Below are 19642 nucleotides of genomic sequence, written 5' to 3'. Positions count from 1 at the left end.
CTGGACAGCCATCTGTCAGGGATGCTCTGACTTGGATTCCTGCATTGAGCAGGGGGTTGGACTCGATGGCCTTGTAGGCCCCTTCCATCCCTACTATTCTATGATTCTGTGAGCCAGGAGTCTCTCCTTTGACGTGGACAGATCATTATCTGGTCAGTTTTGACCTTCAGGCCACCTGTAACCTCCGCAGGGGTGGGGGGCCAAATTTGATGGTCCGCCCCCGGAGACTGATGAATCCGGATGGATTTTTGAGGTCTCTTGGGGATTTTCCTGCAGGCTTAGCCAGCGGTCCTGGTCACCGCTTCGAGCGAGGGGATGACCCGGGCTATCGATATGATCGCTCCCAAATGTCCTTGACCTAGTCGTGGAACTGTGTCAGTCCTTGGTATTCTGTGGACTGAGGGCAATGAAACGACTGTGTCGATGATTAGAGCGCAAATGGAGGAAGACTCAGAACGAATATGATCCAACACAGGTAAGAATCCATTTGCAAGCTTATTCTGTGGCGGTGATGGCGGCAAAGAAATTCTACTTCTCTGCCACCATTGCATCTGCTCAGTGTCGTCCAGCAGAGCTCTTTTGTGGGGTTAAAGGCCTCTTGGGTATAGGTCTTGGAACACCAGAACTCGAACCCTCAAAGGCCCGCTGTGAACAATTTGCCAGACACTTTGCAGATAAAGTCGCTCGTGTTCATGCTGACTTGGATGCCATTGTTTGACAGAGTCTGATATGGATGGGGCTGGTGCACCATCTGGTCATGTTGTGGATAGCTTTCGGCTTGTGCAACCTGAGGACATGGACAGACTGCTTGGAGGACTGAGGCCTACTACTTGCCCTTTCGATCCTGGCCCATCCTGGCTTGTGAAATCTGCCAGCTCTGGGCTCGATATCTGGACCTCAGAGGTGGTAAATGCCTCCATGAGGGACGGCGAGGTCCTTGCAGGTTTGAAAGAAGCTGTGCTGAGGCCCTTGCTGAAGAAACCAGATTTAGATCCCATGGTTCCAGATAATTACTGCCCTGTGTCTAACTGGCCATTCTTGGGCAAGGTGCTGGAGCGTGTGGGGGCCTCACAACTCCAAGCCGTTCTGGATGGAACTGATTATTTAGATTCATTCCAATCAGGTTTCAGGCCTGGTTATGGGACAGAATCAGCCTTGGTCGCCCTGGGAATGGATGGGGGAAGTGCTACCCTGCTGGTTATTCTGGACCTCTTGGTGGCTTTTGATACCATCGACCATGGCATCCTTCTGGATCGTTTATCTGCATTGGGCTTGGGAGGCACAGTTTTAAAGCGGTTCTGGTCCTTTCTGGAGGAGCGGTCTCAGAAGGCGGCGCTGGGGGACTTTGGTTCCACCCCATGGCCATTAGCCTGTGGGGTGCTACAAGGTTCTACCTCGTCTCCCATGCTGTTTAACATCTACATGAAACTGCTGGGGGAAGTCATCAGGAGGTTTGGGCTGAAATGTCATCAGTATGCGGATTATACTTAGCTCTACCTCTTCATCTGTACATCCCAGGGGGGCTGTGATCATGTGGAACTCTTGAACCAGTGTCTGGAGGTTGTTTTGGGATGGAGGAGGGTGAACGAGCTCAAACTTAATCCAGACAAGACGGAGGTACTGTGGGTCGGGAAACTAACTACTTCAGATGGAGGATTACAACTGGTCTTAGACGGGGTTGCCCTCCCCCTGAAAGACCGAGTGCGCAGTCTGGGAGCCCTCCTGGACTCTGAGCTAACAGGGGAGCCCAGGCGGCTGCGGTGCCCAGGAGTGCTTTTTCCAGCTTAGGCTAGTGAGCCTATCTGGGGAGGACGGTCCTTGCCTCAGTTATCCACAGGCTGGACTACAGTAATGAGCTACATGTGGGGCTGCCTGTGAAGATGGTTCAGAAACTCCGGCTTCTGCTGAATGCGGCCGCCTGAGTATTGGTGGGGGAAGCTGATACGATCACATAACGCCTATCATGTGCCAGCTGCACTGGTTGCTGGTGCTTCTGAGCCCAATTCAAATTGCTGGTTTTGACCTTTAAAGCCTTAAAAGGTTTGGGGCCAAGTTACTTGAAGGACCGCCCACACCCATATCAGCCTGCCCGCACTTCAAGATCAGAAAGAGAGGCTCTTCTCACTTGCCCAGCCGTGAGAGCAGTCAGGCGGGGGACCACACGTGAGAGGGCCTTCTCTGCAGTGGCCCCACACCTTCGGAACAAGCTGCCATCGGAGGTCCGCCATGCGCTGTCACTGCAGGCTTTTAAGAAGGCCTTGAAGCAGTTCCCTCGACTGCTTTTATCACAACAATAAATCAAACAGTCTCCCCATTGAGTGTTATGAGTTAAAAAAAGAAATGTAAAAGCGTAATTGCTAAAAAGAAAAGGGCGGCACAAAAGGAAAAAGGGGAACTATTGATAAATGCTTCACTAACAAAAAAAAAAAAAAACTCTTTTGGACCCTAGTTACAGGGGCTCTCCAAAGTAGGACAGGCTCACCTGACTGTGTAATTCCAGTCCAGGCATGGGAAGCCTATTTTTCTAACATTTTCTACGATGCCTCACTTTCCTCATCTGATCTTACAAACCATTCATCTTCGGATTCCCCTGACTGGCCTGCAGTAAGCACAAATGAAATCAAACATCTTATCAGACAACTTGAAGTGGGGAAACCTTCAGGCCCAGATTCCATAGCACCGGAACCACTGAAAGGACACCCAGAGTGGTGGGCCTCTCCTTTGGCAACGCTTTTAAGTCTTCGTAATCAGACCGGGAGGTTCTCCAAAGCATGCACTCAGGCAACCATAGTTCCTATCTTTTAAGAGGGAGAGCCAAAGGTTCCGGCAAATTACCGGCCAGTAAACCTTTTGTCCAGTTTAGGGAATGTGTATACATGGCAACTGTCTCTTGTTGCAAACCTGCATTTCCTGAGACTGCTTATAGCCCAGTTCTTTTCCTTAATTTGGCTCATCTGCGCATCCGTTGTGGTGTACACCAACCGCCTCCATTTACTCCAGTGTGTTAGCCCTGCCCAGAGGTGGGCCTTTCACCGTGACCCTGGTCAAGGGGAGTTTCCCCAGTGTTTTCCCTGCCTGTGTTTCCCTGATGTATCTGTCATGTCCTGGCAGGCAACCAGAATTCTTCTTCTTCTTAGAATCATAGAATCATAGAATAGTAGGGCTGGAAGGGGCCTACAAGGCCATCGAGTCCAACCCCCTGCTCAAGGCAGGAATCCAAGTCAGAGCATCCCTGACAAATGGCTGTCCAGCCTCGTCTTGAAGGCCTCCAGGGTGGGAGAGCCCACCACCTCCCCAGGTAATTGGTTCCACTGTCGTATTGCTCTGACACTCAGGAAGTTTTTCCTGATGTTTAGCCAGAATCTGGCTTCCCGTCACTTGAGCCCATTATTCCGTGTCCTGCACTCTGGGATGATCAAGAAGAGATCCTGGCCTTCATCTCTGTGACAACCTTTCAAGTACTTGAAGAGCGCTATCATATCTCCCCCCAGTCTTCTCTTCTCAAGGCTAAACAGGCCCAGTTCTTTCAGTCTCTCTTCATAGGGCTTTGTTTCCAGTCCCCTGATCAGCTTTGTTGCCCTCCTCTGAACCCTCTCCAGTTTGTCTGCATCTTTCTTAAAGTGTGGTGCCCAGAACTGGACACAGTACTCCAGACGAGGCCTAACCAGTGCTGAGGAGAGGGGAACTAGTACTTCCCGGGATTTGGAAGCGATGCTTCTATGAATGCAGCCCAAAAGAGCATTGGCCTTTTTTGCAGCCACATCACATTGTTGGCTCATATTCAGCTTGTGATCGACAACAATTCCAAGATCCTTCTCGCTTGTAGTGTGGTTGAGCCACGTATCCCCCATCTTGTAACTGTGCCTTTGGTTTCTTTTTCCTAGGTGCAGAACTTGGCATTTGTCCCTATTAAATGCCATTCTGTTGTTTTCTGCCCAGCGCTCCAGTCTATCCAGATCACTTTGAATTTTGTTTCTGTCTTCCAAAGTATTAGCTATCCCTCCCAATTTTGTGTCATCTGCAAATTTGATCAGCATTCCCTGCACCTCCTCCTCCAAGTCATTCATAAAAATGTTGAAGAGCACTGGGCCCAGGACTGAGCCCTGCGGTACCCCACTCGTTACCTCTCCCCAGCTTGAGAAGGTCCCATTGAGAAGCACTCTTTGAGTCCGATTCTGTAGCCAACTGTGGATCCACCGGATCGTTGTTTCATCTAGCCCACTTCGAGCTAGTTTGCTCATCAGGATATCATGGGGCACTTTGTCGAAAGCTTTGCTGAAGTCGAGGTATATGATGTCTACAGCATTCCCACGGTCTACAAGGGAGGTGACTTGATCAAAAAATGAGATCAGATTTGTCTGGCAGGACTTGTTTTTGACAAATCCATGTTGGCTTTGAGTAATCACGGCATTGTTGTCAAGGTGCTTCCAGATGGATTGCTTGATCATCTGCTCCAGAATTTTCCCAGGGATTGATGTCAGAATGACTGGTCTGTAGTTCCCAGGTTCCTCCTTTTTACCCTTTTTGAAGAGAGGGACAACGTTAGCCCTCCTCCAGTCATCTGGCACTTCCCCTGTCCTCCATGATTTCTCAAAGAGAATAGACAGCGGTTCTGAGAGTTCTTCTGCCAGGTCCTTTATGACTCTCGGATGCAGTTCATCTGGCCCTGGAGATTTGAACTCATTCAAAGGAATTAGGTGTTCCTTGACCATATGCCTGTCGATCTCAAGCTGCAATCCTGCCCCTTCAGCCTGTACTTCGCCTTTGCCAGGGGGGTCATAGACCCTCTTTTGGGAGAAGACTGAGCCAAAGTAGGAATTGAGCACCTCTGCCTTTTCCTTGTCATCTGTTATCGTTTTGCCATCCTTATTTAATAGCTGAACCACCATTTCTTTCCTCTGCCTTTTACTATGCACATAGCTGAAGAAAGCCTTTTTGTTGTTTTTAGCATCCCTCGCTAACCTCAGCTCATTCTCAGCTTTAGCCTTCCTGACGCCATCCCTGCAATTCTGTGCTATCTGCCTGTCCTCTTCCTTCGTTACTTGGCCTTCTTTCCACTTCCTATATGTGTCCTTTTTTGTTTTCAGGTCATCCCTAAGCTTGTTGTGAAGCCACATTGGCTTCTTCTGTTGTCTTCCACCTTTTCTTCTTGTTGGAATTGTTTGTGATTGTGCCTTGAGAATTTCCTTTTTTAAAAGCTCCCACCCATCTTGGACTCCTTTTCTCGCTAGCATCGCTTGCCATGGGACCTTACTGATCATTGTTCTGAGTTTATGAAAATCAGCTTTCCTAAAATCCAGGGTACGCGTTTGACTACACTCGGCTTTTGCTTCCCTTAGAACCAAGAACTCAAGTACAACATGGTCGCTTTCCCCCAGAGTTCCTGTAACTGCGACTTTATCCACTTAGTCATCTCTGTTGGTTAGGATCAAGTCAAGGATAGCCAATCCTCTAGTTCCTTCCTCTACTTTCTGTAGGAGGAAGTTATCCGCCACACAAGTCAGGAATTTCCTGGAGGGGCCATGTTTTGCAGAATTTGCCTCCCAACAAATATCGGGAAATTGAAGTCCCCCATTACTACTACATCATGCTTCCTTAAAACATTGGCTATTTGCTTTTCAAAAGTTTCATCCTTGTCTTCTCCTTGATTGGGTGGCCGGTAGTAGACTCCGACCACCATGTTCCTTGTATTCTTTGCTCCATTTATTTCAACCCAGATGCTCTCGATGGGGCTACCAAGCTCCTCCTCCTGTATTTCTGTGCAGAGATATGCATTTTTCACATACAGTGCAACCCCACCTCCCTTTCTGTTCCTCCTGTTCTTTTTGAACAAGTGATATCCTTCCATTGCTGTATTCCAGTCATGAGAGTCATCCCACCAAGTCTCAGTTATACCTATCAGGTCATAATTTCCCTCTTGTATTAAGAGTTCAAGTTCGTTCTGTTTGTTTCCCATACTCTAGGCATTAGTATATAGACATCGAAGACCATGTGCTTCATAGTCTGGCTTTCTTCCTACATGTGTCTGAAGACTATTATTGGGCGCTATCAGAGCTGTTCTCTCCATTGCAGTGCATGCGCCTACGTCCATTGTTACCCCCAACATTACATCTCCCTTCCCCGTAGGATTCAGTTTAAAGCCCTCCTGATGAAGTTCTTCATGCTGTGGCCAAACACATTCTTCCCATCCTTTGTGAGGTGCAACCCATCCCTAGCCAACAGCCCATCTTCCAGGAAGTATAGCCCGTGGTCCCAGAGTCCAAATCTCTCTCGTCGGCACCACCTTCGTAGCCAGTCATTCACCCGGAGTATTTTTCGTTCCCTTTCTATCCCTCTTCTAACTACTGGAAGGATGGATGAGAAAACTATCTGGGCCCCAAAGTTCTTGAGTTTCCTTCCCAAAGCTTCAAAGTCTGACGTGATCTCTTCGTAGCTCCGCTTGGCGGTATCATTTGTTCCCATATGGATGAGAAGAAAGGGATACCTGTCAGTGGGCTTTATGAGTGCAGGCAACCTTTCAGTCACGTCTCTAATCTGTCCTCCCGGGAGACAACATACCTGGCGAGTCCATGGGTCTTCGCGACATACTTGGGTCTCGACCCCACACAGCAAGGAGTCTCCCACTACTACCACTCTTCTCTGCTTCTTCTTGTAGGCCTGGGTTTCATCGCCTCTGTTTGACTGACCTTCAGCCTCCTGCTCACTCTCATGCAGGTTCCCCTGTGATTCTTCCTCTGCAGGCTGTCCTCCAGTCTCATCCGCAAGTACCTGGAATCAGTTCTACGGCTCCACTGCTTCCACCAGTGCAGAGTGGCGTCTAGTTCTTCTTCTCCTAACTGTCACCGTTTTCCAAGGAGTATCCTCTATTCCATTTTTCTTCACCTCAGCATTTCCCACTGCCTCATCTTGCTGTTGCTCTTCAAGCTTCTGGTCTTCTTCTTCTTCTTCTTCTTCTTCTTCTTCTTCTTCTTCTTCTTTTTCTTCTTCTAAGTCAGGGATTAAACCGAAACACCGCTTTAGCATGGCATCGCGAACCTGAAGTAAGCACTCCGCAGTCACCACCAGCAGCCACCTGCAGACTGTGCACTGTACATTTGAAGTTGTTACTCCGTCGGGGCTAAGGGGAAAAAATGGTGGAATCAGGTATAGGTCAGGGAAGTCTACTCAGAAGTAACTCCCATGGCAGTCAATGAGGCTTGTTCCCAAATTTGCTGAGATTGGCATTAAGCCAAAAACACTAAGTAGACCCACGGCACATCATGTATTCAGTGGCTGAAAGGTGGAGTGATGGCTGTGAAATACTGTTTCCAAAGCTGCGTGTCTCTGTGGTTTGGTTCAAGGCTTTTGAGGAGTAATAAATGCCGGCTTCAATCCTTTGCTTCATCACCTAACTAGGGGGCAGGAGAAGGGGAGTAGAGCCTGGAGGGGGAGCCTCCCTTGTTGGTGGAGCAGTCCCTGCCAGTCTGATGACATTCACTTCCAATCCCCCCACCACACCTGGAAGTATGTTTCTGTCAGTGACTTATATTGACGTGGTGCACTCCTTTGTGGAGCCCTGTGCAGAGCCAGGCTAATTCCATGAGAAATCCGGGATTCCTCCGTTTGCGTCACCCTTCCGTTGTCATGGAAATATGGCCCCTGTCTCAAGAAAATTGTTATGGGATAAACTAGAAAAAACATCTATGGATAGAAGATGGTTGTTTCTTATGCATAATTTGTCTACCCTAAGAAGTCTTCAAGTCCGATGTGGTCAACAGGGCCAATTGACAAATGAGATCATGGCAAACAAGGGTGTAAAACAGGCTTGTCTTTTGGTCCCCGTTTTATTCAATTTATTTCTGAATGACTTAGCTCCATCACTGCTGCTGGTAGAAGGACCCCCCCCCCACGCTTGATTTAAGGCACGTCTCATTGTTGTTATAAGAGATGACGCTGTGATATGATGTCTAACCCAACTGGGCTTGAAACGACCATTACAGGCCTTCTCAGAGTATTGTGATAAAAACTCATGGATTATACATTTTGTAAAACCTAAAATTATGGTTTTCTCCAAGTCATGGAAAAGTTTCACTGGACATTAAAGAAAATACTTTGGAACCGGTTAAAGAATTTAAGTCCTTGGGGCTTTATTTCCAATATGATCTCCAGTGAAACTTACAACGCAAAAATCCACTCAGTTCTGCAAATTGTAGTGCATCTGCTGTTGTCCATTTCTATTACACCCGAGGTGGTCAGAGTATTCCCCCAGCCCTCAGAGGGGTCAGAGCTAAATCACTGAATCATTTCTCATGCGGTTTCCCTGTATGGATCGAGCTGACAAATTCTGCTCTGGAAAAAGCCCAAGCATTTTTCTTGCATCATATCCTTGCAACGTCTGACCCAGAGACTATATGATATTGAAAGACAGGATCTGTACTCTCTGGCTAACAGAACTTGTTCTCCAGTGGCCCATGGGATTCTGCCCAGTTATGGCATCTCACCTGCTTACTTGACATCCCTTAGGAATAGACAAGCTGGTAGAGCATTTCTACGCGCAAGGCCAAATGTCCTACCAACAGCAGTGCTCCAGGGCAGGTTTCTGACAATTCCCCTTCGGAACAGATTGTGTCCACGCAAAGCAGGAGTCCCTGAAACTTTGATACGGGTACTTTTACTTTGTAATTTGTACTCTGATTTGAGATGCTACGTAACGTCTCCTCTTCTGACCAACATCCCAGGCCAGCGAGATGAAAGACTGGTAATTACCTGTCTCTCGGATAAGATCCCACATGTCACAGAACAGGTGGCTAATTTCTGTCTAATCATCATGTGCCCAAGAACCAAGTTGCTAGACTTAGTTAAGCTGAAGAAACTGTAGCCTATGTCTTGATATTTGTATACTTGTCTGTACTTTTTAACTTGAACGGGTCTAAATGACCATAATAAAGAGTACGGATGGATAACGTGGAGCATCCTTGCTGATCCCAGGCACTCCATCCTGAAAGACCCAGGAAAAGCGCAGGTGCATGGAGTGTAAGTTGTAAGCAAGCACAATCTGTGACATTGCGCAATGCCATGACTGATCATGGGGCACATCATAGAGATGGCGGAGAATTTCTCCACGAATCTCCGTTGGCATTCGGCCCCCTGAAATTGGTGGTGAAATTCTCTGCCCCCCCCCCCCCCGGGATGGAACTTAGCTCCTTCAAATGTCCCTCTTGGCAGCGGGTCCTGGCGGCGTTTCAGCGGGGGTGGGGGCGGCGGCCGGTCTTCTGACTGGCTGCCACCGCCGCCATTTCCCCGTAAAGTTAAAAAAACAAACAAACACGTGATAGGTTACATAACGTAACATTTACATTTACATAAAAGTAAATTTTAAAAAACACATACACACACACATGTGATAGGCTATGTAACGATTTACGTAGCCTATCACGGCTAGATTTTCAAAGTCAAACATGATAGGCTATGTAAATCGTTACGTAGCCTATCACGGGTGACTTTGAAAAAAGAAAAAGCGCGTATGCAAATGGCGGCGCCCATGGATGCCACCATTTGCATTCCTTGTTTGGGCAGGGGTAGTCTACGTAAAGATTTATGTAGACTACGGCGAAAATAAGGGCAATGCAAATAGCGTTGCCCTTATTTTCGCCGTAGTCTACATAAATCTTTACGTAGACTACCCGTGCCCAAATAAGGAACGCAAATGGCGGCGCCCATGGGCGCCGCCATTTGCATATGTGCTTTTTTTTTTTTTCCAAAGTCACCCGTGATGGGCTACGTAATGATATACGTAGCCTATCACGGCTGACTTTGAAAATCTAGCCGCGATAGGCTACGTAAATCGTTACATAGCCTATCACATGTGTGTGTGTATGTGTTTTTTAAAATTTACTTTTTTATTTCGCGGCCAGGGAGACGGGCGCTCCTCCCCGGCCTGAATTTCGGCAGCGAGGGATGGGGCGCCTCCCCTCCCGGCATGAACTTCGGGGGGAGAACCGAAGCACCTCCCCCCCACCGCGAAGCAAGCTGCGGGACCAGGTAAGGGACTTTCGTCCATCCTTACATCAGATAAGGCATCAGCCTTAGCTTCCCATTTCCTGGCTTTGTGGAGGTTGGACCAATGTGGGATAGCCTTAGTTTTTGGTCTTCAAACTGGCAGGTCTTTTCGTGACTGAATCTGGGTTATACACTATGAAAGGAGATAAGGAGGGAGGCTGACTTGATTGGTTGTTCATCTCCTTCCACCCGGAACAATAACCTCCCAAACTGTCACACTATTGATAGTGTTACCATTTGTGAATTTGTCTAATCTTTTTAAAAAGCCATACAAATTGGTGGCCATCACCACATCTGGTGGCAGCAAATTCCATAGTTTAACTCTGCGCTGTGTGACGACGTCCTTCCTTTTATCCGTCTCAGGTATGAATATGTTATTTCCATTGTATATTTTTCAGGGTACAGGGCACATTGTACTGGAAGATCCTGTCCTCCCTGTTTGCCATTCAGGAGATCAATCAAAATCCCAGGATCTTACCCAACATGACCCTGGGCTACAACATCCATGAGAACTACTTTGATGAACGAATGACTTCAGATGCCTTGTTAAGCCTGCTCTCTGTTGGGCAGGCCAATGTTCCCAACTACAAATGTGGAAGGCAGAATCACCCTGTGGCTGTCATAGAGGGATCCGACTCTGACATCTCCATCCAGGTTTCAGCCATGTTGGGCATCTACAAAATCCCACAGGTGAGGATAGGGAAGAATGGACCAGGTGCAAGCTGAGTCTAATTCCACATTGCAACTGTGTCTAATTTCAGACAACTGAGACAGTGGGCAGTGGATGACCCCAGTCAGATGGGAGATACAGTTTTGAAGAGGATTGCAAATGATTTGAGAGAGGTTTCCCTTGAGGTGTAAAACACTTTCAACTCTCTGGAAAACCTATGCCTTGCTGGGACCCTGAGATAACCTGTGCGGTGCATTCCTATGCAGGTTTACTCAGAAGTAAGTCCTATTGAGTTCAGTGGGACTTAGTACTTCCTAAGTATGTTTAGGATTGCAGCCTCAGGCATCTACTCATTTCATTTTATTTAAAGAGTAAAAAGGGAGTGGTGGACAAGGAGGTCTAAGGATGGTTCTAAGGGAAGCAAAAGCCGAGTGTAGTCAAACGCGTACCCTGGATTTTAGGAAAGCTGATTTTCATAAACTCATGATCAGGAAGGTCCCATGGCAAGTGACACTAACGAGAAAAGGAGTCCAAGATGGGTGGGAGCTTTTAAAAAAGGAAATTCTCAAGGCACAATCACAAACAATTCCAACAAGAAGAAAAGGTGGAAGACAACAGAAGAAGCCAATGTGGCTTCACAACAAGCTTAGGGATGACCTGAAAACAAAAAAGGACACATATAGGAAGTGGAAAGAAGGCCAAGTAACAAAGGAAGAGTACAGGCAGATAGCACAGAATTGCAGGGATGGTGTCAGGAAGGCTAAAGCTGAGAACGAGCTGAGGTTAGCGAGGGATGTTAAAAACAACAAAAAGGCTTTCTTCAGCTACTTGCATAGTAAAAGGCAGAGGAAAGAAATGGTGGTTCAGCTATTAAATAAGGATGGCAAAACGATAACAGATGACAAGGAAAAGGCAGAGGTGCTCAGTTCCTACTTTGGCTCAGTCTTCTCCCAAAAGAGGGTCTATCACCCCCCGGCAAAGGAAAAATACAGGCTGAAGGGGCAGGATTGCAGCTTGAGATCGATAGGCGTATGGTCAAGGAACACCTAATGACTTTGAATGAGTTCAAATAATCAGGGCCAGATGAGCTGCATCCTAGAGTAATAAAGGAACTGGCAGAAGAACACTCAGAACCGCTGTCTATTCTCTTTGAGAAATCATGGAGGACGGGGGAAGTGCCAGATGACGGGAGGAGGGCTAACGTTGTCCCTCTCTTCAAAAAGGGTAAAAAGGCAGAACCTGGGAACTACAGACCAGTCATTCTGACATCAATCCCTGGGAAAATTCTGGAGCAGATGATCAAGCAATCCGTCTGGAAGCACCTTGAACACAATGCCGTGATTACTCGAAGCCAACGTGGATTTGTCAAAAACAAGTCCTGCCAGACAAATCTGATCTCATTTTTTGATCAAGTCACCTCCCTTGTAGACCGTGGGAATGCTGTAGACATCATATACCTCGACTTCAGCAAAGCTTTCGACAAAGTGCCCCATGATATCCTGATGAGCAAACTAGCTCGAAGTGGGCTAGATGAAACAACGATCCGGTGGATCTACAGTTGGCTACAGAATCGGACTAAAAGAGTGCTTCTCAATGGGACCTTCTCAAACTGGAGAGAGGTAACGAGTGGGGTACCGCAGGGCTCAGTCCTGGGCCCAGTGCTCTTCAACATGTTTATGAACGACTTGGAGAAGGAGGTGCAGGGAATGCTGATCAGATTTGCAGATGACAGCAAATTGGGTGGGATAGCTAATACTTTGGAAGACAGAAACAAAATTCAAAGTGATCTGGATAGACTGTAGAGCTGGGCAGAAAACAACAGAATGACATTTAATAGGGACAAATGCCAAGTTCTGCACCTAGGAAAAAGAAACCAAGGGCACAGTTACAAGATGGGGGATACGTGGCTCAACAACACTACAAGCGAGAAGGATCTTGGAATTGTTGTCGATCACAAGTTGAATATGAGCCAACAATGTGATGTGGCTGCAAAAAAGGCAATGCTCTTTTGGGCTGCATTAATAGAAGCCTAGCTTCCAAATCCCAGGAAGTACTAGTTCCCCTCTCCTCAGCACTGGTTAGGCCTCATCTGGAGTACTGTGTCCAGTTCTGGGCACCACACTTGAAGAAGGATGCAGACAAGCTGGAGAGGGTTCAGAGGAGGGCAACAAAGATGATCAGGGGACTGGAAACAAAGCCCTATGAAGAGAGACTGAAAGAACTGGGCATGTTGAGCCTTGAGAAGAGAAGACTGAGGGGAGATATGATAGCGCTCTTCAAGGACTTGAAACGTTGTCACAGAGAGGAAGGCCAGGATCTCTTCTTGATCATCCCAGAGTGCAGGACACGGAATAATGGCCTCAAGTGACAGGAAGCCAGATTCTGTCTGAACATCAGGAAACACTTCCTGACTGTTAGAGCAATACGACAATGGAGCCAATGACCGGGGGAGGTGGTGGGCTCTCCCCCACTGGAGGCCTTCAAGACGAGGTTGGACAGCCATTTGTCAGGGATGCTCTGACTTGGATTCCTGCATTGAGCAGGGGGTTGGACTCGATGGCCTTGTAGGCCCCTTCCAACCCTACTATTCTATGATTCTATGATTCTATGAGGCTTCCTGGGTCGATAAGAAACAGGGCCAGTCTTTCAAAGAAAGTACTTCTTCACAGAGCACCTAGTTAAAGGTTGGAACTCGCTATCACAGAGTGCAATTGGGATGGCTTTAAAGGGGGACTGGACAAATAGTTCAACTCTGATCTATAACAAAATACAACCTTGATGTCCTCCTTTCCTTGCCAGGTCAGTTACACTTTTATTTCTCATCTTCTGAATGATAAAGCTCAGTTCCCCTTTTTCTACCCGATGGTCCCCAAAGACCAAACCCAGTACCAGGGGATTGCCAAAGTGCTCCTGCATTTCAGGTGGACCTTGATTGGTCTCGTCGCTTCGGACACGGAGAACGGAGAGAGGTTCATGAGGACTTTCATGCTTGAGCTCACCAGGAACCGTCTTTGTGTTGTTTTCACGCAAAGATTCTCCAGAATGATGAGTGCAAATGAAGATCCATCCGGCTTCATTTCGCAAATCAGGATGTTAGATAAAAATAGTCCTTGCTTTCGGTTTAGAAGGAAAGGATGCCAGGCAGGCAGCAGTGGATCCAACACTATTTTATTGAAACGTTTTGCAAAACGGGTGCAGAGCAGTCTGGACCTCGAGACACGTGTGCAAAAGCCTTTTATACCATATTGCTTCTATTGTTCTTACTAGTAACCAATGAAACAGTTAGTACATCGGCTCACCAAGTCAATAGCCAATAAACAGTTAGTATCAGCTTACCAAACTGTTAGTCATGAGCACGTCAGTATGATTTTCTTTTTGCTCTGCCTACATTTTTCGCCACTCGGGCTTTTATGTAACTTGAGACGCCAACAGTTACGGAGTCTCTTTTTCTAACAATTCCCTCCTTTAAGTCTTTATTCATGTCTTAAAGCGTTTAAAACGGAGCCTCTTTATTGGTACAATAAAGCAAGAGCATCTGTTTTGACAGCGGTTTTTATCAGTCGCTGGGATAAGCTTTTAACACAGGGGATAATGCAACAACTAAATAACACTATAACTTTTATCATCACTACAAGCGAAATAAGGATTGAGGCTGCTAGGTGTTTCCATTTTTCAAACCATTTCTCTGACCAGGCAGTCACGGGGTTGTTAATCTTTGAATTCTTGGCTAATTTTTCAGACAAGGCGGTGAGGCCCTGCAAAGCCCTTGTTACCGTGCCATCTGGGGCAGTGTTGTTAGGGATGAAGGTGCAACACCGTCTACCTAGCATGACACAAACCCCTCCTTTTTCTGCTAACATATTAAGAACACGCTGATTTTTCCAAGCCATTTGGCTGGTGGCATTTAGTTGCTCAGCCAATCTCTTTATAGCATCACGGGTATAGTTTATTGAGAGTCTGGCACTTTTTCTTTCCCCATGCGTTAGGGTGCTGGAACAAACGGATCACACAGGTGAGGAGGGAAGGAGTGTCCCATCTCAGTGGAAAGGGCAGCACCTTTGCTACAGATCTCCCTGTGGCACAAACAAAACAGTCAGACTTATTTAAAGACTTGGCTGTATACTTTATCCACTCTAACCACACATTATCAGTTTCCTTTGTTATTGGAATCTCTAACTTGGTTCTCCAGGGACGCCTCTCTTTCTCAGGGATCTGTACCAGAAGTGGTCTGAGGGCTGTAGGTGTGACATTTTGGGGTTTTATCTTAAAGCTGTCAAGCCCAAGTCTTTGAGGTATCACCATTTATGTTAATATTTTTTTTGACTAACATTACTAACACCACCCACAATACTTGCTTCATATTACAAGTTTTTTTGTAATTCGATCACGAGCTTCTCTCAGATGTTGTGACTTGTATATTACAGGTGATTGTGGCTCCTGGATGGCTTCTTCGCCTGTGTCCCTGGCAGCTTCCGGAGGGGTGCCAGGGAGCAGAGGACTGTTGCCCGTGTCCTTCTGTTCTTTCCAGGTGACAGAAGGAAGCAAGGGTCGCCTAAATGGCTTTATCTAGCTGCAATGTGTCCATTTGCTAGAACCCACAAGCTTTACACACGAGTGGCTGGTTGGTCTTACCAAATAAGGCCCCTTCCACCCTTTCTTTAAAGCTTCTTTATTCTACCTTTTCAGCAACACCTCGTCTCCCGTCTGGAAGAGATGGATAGGTGCATCTAACGGCAGTCTCTGTAACGGAACGGAATAAGCTCGTAGCTGTGAAAGAACAGACTGTAGAGAAGTCAACTGATCTCTTAGCATCTGATCACCCACCTCCCACTTGACTTCCTCCCTCTTTCTGCAGTGTACCCGAGGCGGGAACCCAAACATCAGTTCGAAGGGGGACAATTTTATGTCCTTTCTTGGCATCCTTCGAAGCTTCGTTAAAGCTATTGGCAGAGCCTCAACCTAAGTGAGCTTCACCCCTTGTTGGAGTTTGGTTAAAGTCTCCTTGAGGCTCCGATTGATTCTTTCAACCTGTCCACTTGCCTGGGGCCTCTAGGGGCAATGTAAATGCCACTCTACTCCCAGAGCTTGTGCCAGCCCCCGTGTAATAACTGAGGTGAAATGTGAGCCCTGATCGGACTCTATAACTTCAGGCAGGGAGAACCGGGGCACCACCTCCTGTAACAATTTAGCAACAACAGTTTTAGCTTGGCAGTTCCTACATGGAAACGCCTCTACTCACCCTGTCATTTGTCATACTATTACAAGCAAATACCTGTAACCCCTACATGGTGGCATCTCAGCAAAATCAATCTGCGCCCTCTGGAAAGGATAGTAGGCCCATGGTCGCCCTCCTTTTGGAGGAGGGGGTGCCCTGGGAGGGTTGGTCTTCTGGCAGACTTTATAGGTTGCGGCCAGTCGGTGGGCACATACAGTTATGCTAGGGGAGACAAACAGCCTCTTGCAATAGTCAATCATGGCTGATGCTCCAGGGTGTCTAAGAGAATGGTGAACTTGTTTTAGAACAACCCTCTGCAGGCTCTGTGGAAGAAGCAGTCTTCCATCTGTCATCTGGATCCATCTGTCGTCGCAGGGACTTATTCCGTGTTCTTGTGCCATCCGTAACTCAGCAGGGGAGTATGTGGGGCGCTCTTTTCTTTTGGGTAGAATGAGGAATGTTCCTTGGATTCCCTCTTTGGCTGCTCTTTTTGCGGCCTCATCTGCCTTCTGGTTTCCCTGTCTCCATTTTTCCTCTTTTTCTTTCCCATGGGCTCGGACGTGGACAACAGCTACTTGTGAGGGTAGCTGGAGGGCATCTAGAAGATCCACTATTAGGCCGCCATTAGCCACTGGAGGTCTGTTTGCTGTAAGGAATCCCTTCTCTTTCTACAGTTGCCCATGAGCATGCACAACGGCGAAGGCATTTTTGCTATCGGTATACTCGCTTCCTTTTGCTTGCCTGCAGGGCTCTTGTTAAGGCTACCAACTTAGCGGATTGGGCGGAGAAATGAGGAGGCAACCTTTCTTTGTGCACATTTTTGTCTAGAGGGCCGCTCTTGTGTAGCTCCTTCTATCTAGCATATAGCTAGACCCATCTACAAACAGATCTCTGGCTCCCTCTATTGGTTCATCCTCAAGGTCCGGTCGGCCTTTGGTGTCTAGGTCTAATACTTCAAGGCAGTCATGATCTGGGAGTCCTGATCCATTTGTGCCCAGTAATGTTGGCAGTAGTGTGGCGATATTAAAGCTAGAGCAAGCCTTAAAAGTGAGGTTTTCGTTTGTTAGTAAACCTATTTCATATCGGGAATGCCGGGCTGGGTTGAGAAATTTGCTTCCTCCTCCTGATCTCAAAATTTGCGGCACTCTTGTTGTTGTTCAGTCGTTCAGTTGTGTCCGACTCTTCGTGACCCCATGGACCATAGCACGCCAGGCCTTCCTGTCCTGCGCTCTCTCCCGGAGCGTGCTCAAGTTCATATTCATTGCATCCGTGATGCTATCTAGCCATCTCATCCTCTGCCGTCCCCTTCTCCTTTTGCCTTCAGTCTTTCTCAGCATCAGGGTCTTTTCCAGGGAGTTTTCTCTTCGCATTAGGTGGCCAAAATATTGGAGCTTCAGCTTCATTATCTGTCCTTCCAATGAGCAGTCAGGGTTGATTTCCTTTAGGATGGACTGATTTGACCTCCTTGCAGTCCAGGGGACTCGTAAGAGTCTTCTCCAGCACCACAGTTCGAAAGCATCAATTCTTCGGCGCTCAGCCTTCCTTATAGTCCAGCTCTCGCAGCCATACATTACTACTGGGAAAACCATAGCTTTGATTAGATGGACCTTTGTCGGCAAGGTGATGTCTCTGCTTCTTACTATGCTGTCTAGGTTTGCCATAGCTTTCCTCCCAAGGAGCAAGCGTCTTTTCAATGGGTCCTCCCATTGTTATTCTCTTGGCTTTGGTACAGATCAGAGCTGCTGCCGCTACTGCTCTTAGGCAACTTGGCCATCTTCATGCTACGACATCTAGGACTTTGGAATAATATCCCACTGGTCTCCAAGAGGGCCTTTTTCGCTGGCAAAGCACTCCTCAAGCTATGCCCTTATTTTCACGCACATAAAGTCTAAATGGCCGGCTGGGATTTGGTATGGCCAGTGCGGGTGGTGACACAAGAGCAGCTTTAAGACTGAGGAAAGACTTATTTATTCTTTCTGCAGCGCCTCATGCAGCGGCCGCGCTGCCTCCCCATAGTTTGCTATCCATAGTCGGCAGAATCCGGTCAACTCCAGGTAGCCCTCAATTCGTGGGGGGACTTAGGGACAGGAGTGTCACGGATGACTTCGACTCTTTCTTGCCCTAGGCTCCGAGTCCCTTTAGTTAAGTGGTGGCCTAGGAATTTTATAGTTGGTTGGGCCAACTGTACTTTTTCTTTTGACACTTTATAACCCCCCTAGATGGTTGACTCTGTTTTCTATTAGGCTCCAGTCCTCGGTGGCCTCTGGGGTGGATTTTTCTGCAACCTTTAAAAGGGCCATTTGGTAGTTACTACTCTGCTGTTTAGGGAGCCGTATCTCCATCCTTCCGTCAGGAGTAAAAGCAATCTTAATTTGGAGTTTAGTCAATGAGTCCCTCCCTAGCAATGCCACCAGACAGGAGGGGGTACAGACAAATGCATGTTCTAGGTGTGTTTTTCTAACCTTGGTGAACAGGGGATGAGAGAGGGGCACTTGGGTTGCCCTTCCCTCGACCCCCATTATGGTGGTGAACCCCCCACCTCCCGTTGGGAGCTCACTGAGGGGGAGGACGGACGGGGCGGCCCCTGTGTCTACAAGGGCTTTGTAGGAGCGGCCCCCAACCTTTATTTTGACCATGGGGTCCCGTCTTGCCTTAGAGACGGCTAAGAGGGGGCCGGGCCCCGGTCTGTCTTAATCTCTTTCCTGTTCATACAGAACTCTCTGCGCTCCTCCCGTATTTTCCCCTCTCTCTTTCTGCTTCAAAGCCTCACAGTCACGCTTCCAGTGTCCCATTTTCTTACAAAAGGCACATTGATCTTTCCCCAGGGGAGATCCTTTCCTTCCCCCTTTCCTCCCCTTTCTAGCTCCCTCTTTGTCAGGTTTAAGAACCGCAGCAAGGAGCTTGGCCTGCTTCTTGTCTTTTTCTTTTTCTTTTCCTTCTTTTTTTTTTTCTCGCCTCTCATAAACCTTTTGAGCTACTTCAACTAAAACTCCTAGGTCAGCTGCCAAGCCTTTTTTAACTTTTTGCAACTTTTTTCTGATGTCTTGGCAGCTATTTCCCACGAACTGAGTCGTGAGGATCCTTAAATTATTTGGATCATTCAAGTCAATGTCAGTATATTTGGTGAAGGCTTCCCTTAGCTTTCGGAGGAACACAGCAGGAGGCTCGTTTTTGTCTTGTTTTAAAGTCAGAACTTTTTGCAAATTGGGGGCCCTCCGCGCGGCTTGTCTCATGCCCGCTAAAATGAGCCGAAAATACGGCATGCCTCTGCCTTTGTGCAGCGGTGGCTAGTCTCCGATCAGGCTGTCTTAAAGGCAACACTGCTGCTATCTGATCTTCGGTCACGAGGGGGAGCTCCTCCCTAAGCTTGGCGCGCGCCGGCAAGAATAATCGGTTTCTGACTAAGGAAACAAGTGTTTAATAACATCTGTGTGTCGTCCCAGGTAGGATTGTGTGTGAGCCTCACATTTTCTATTAAGGACAACAATGGACTGGGGTCCTCCTCAAAGGAGGGGTTAAATTGTTTCCAATTTTACAAGTCAGATGTCGTGAATGGGACATAAACAAACAACGTCCGTTGAGGATATTGGGTGGTAGGGTCGGGGACCTCTCTAATAGGGAAGTTCAATTTTTTCTTAGTTATCACAGGGAGGGCCAAGGACATACATTTAACTACCCACGGGGCGGGCCTGCCGCCGAGGGGTGCACAAGTTGCCCAC

This window comes from Heloderma suspectum, chromosome 2 (genome assembly GCF_057233095.1).
Source record: "Heloderma suspectum isolate Gila_16-S chromosome 2, 16-S_ref, whole genome shotgun sequence".
Taxonomy (NCBI): Eukaryota; Metazoa; Chordata; class Lepidosauria; order Squamata; family Helodermatidae; genus Heloderma; species Heloderma suspectum.
The sequence above is the reverse complement of the archived record's forward strand: the minus strand, read 5'-3'. Positions refer to the sequence as shown.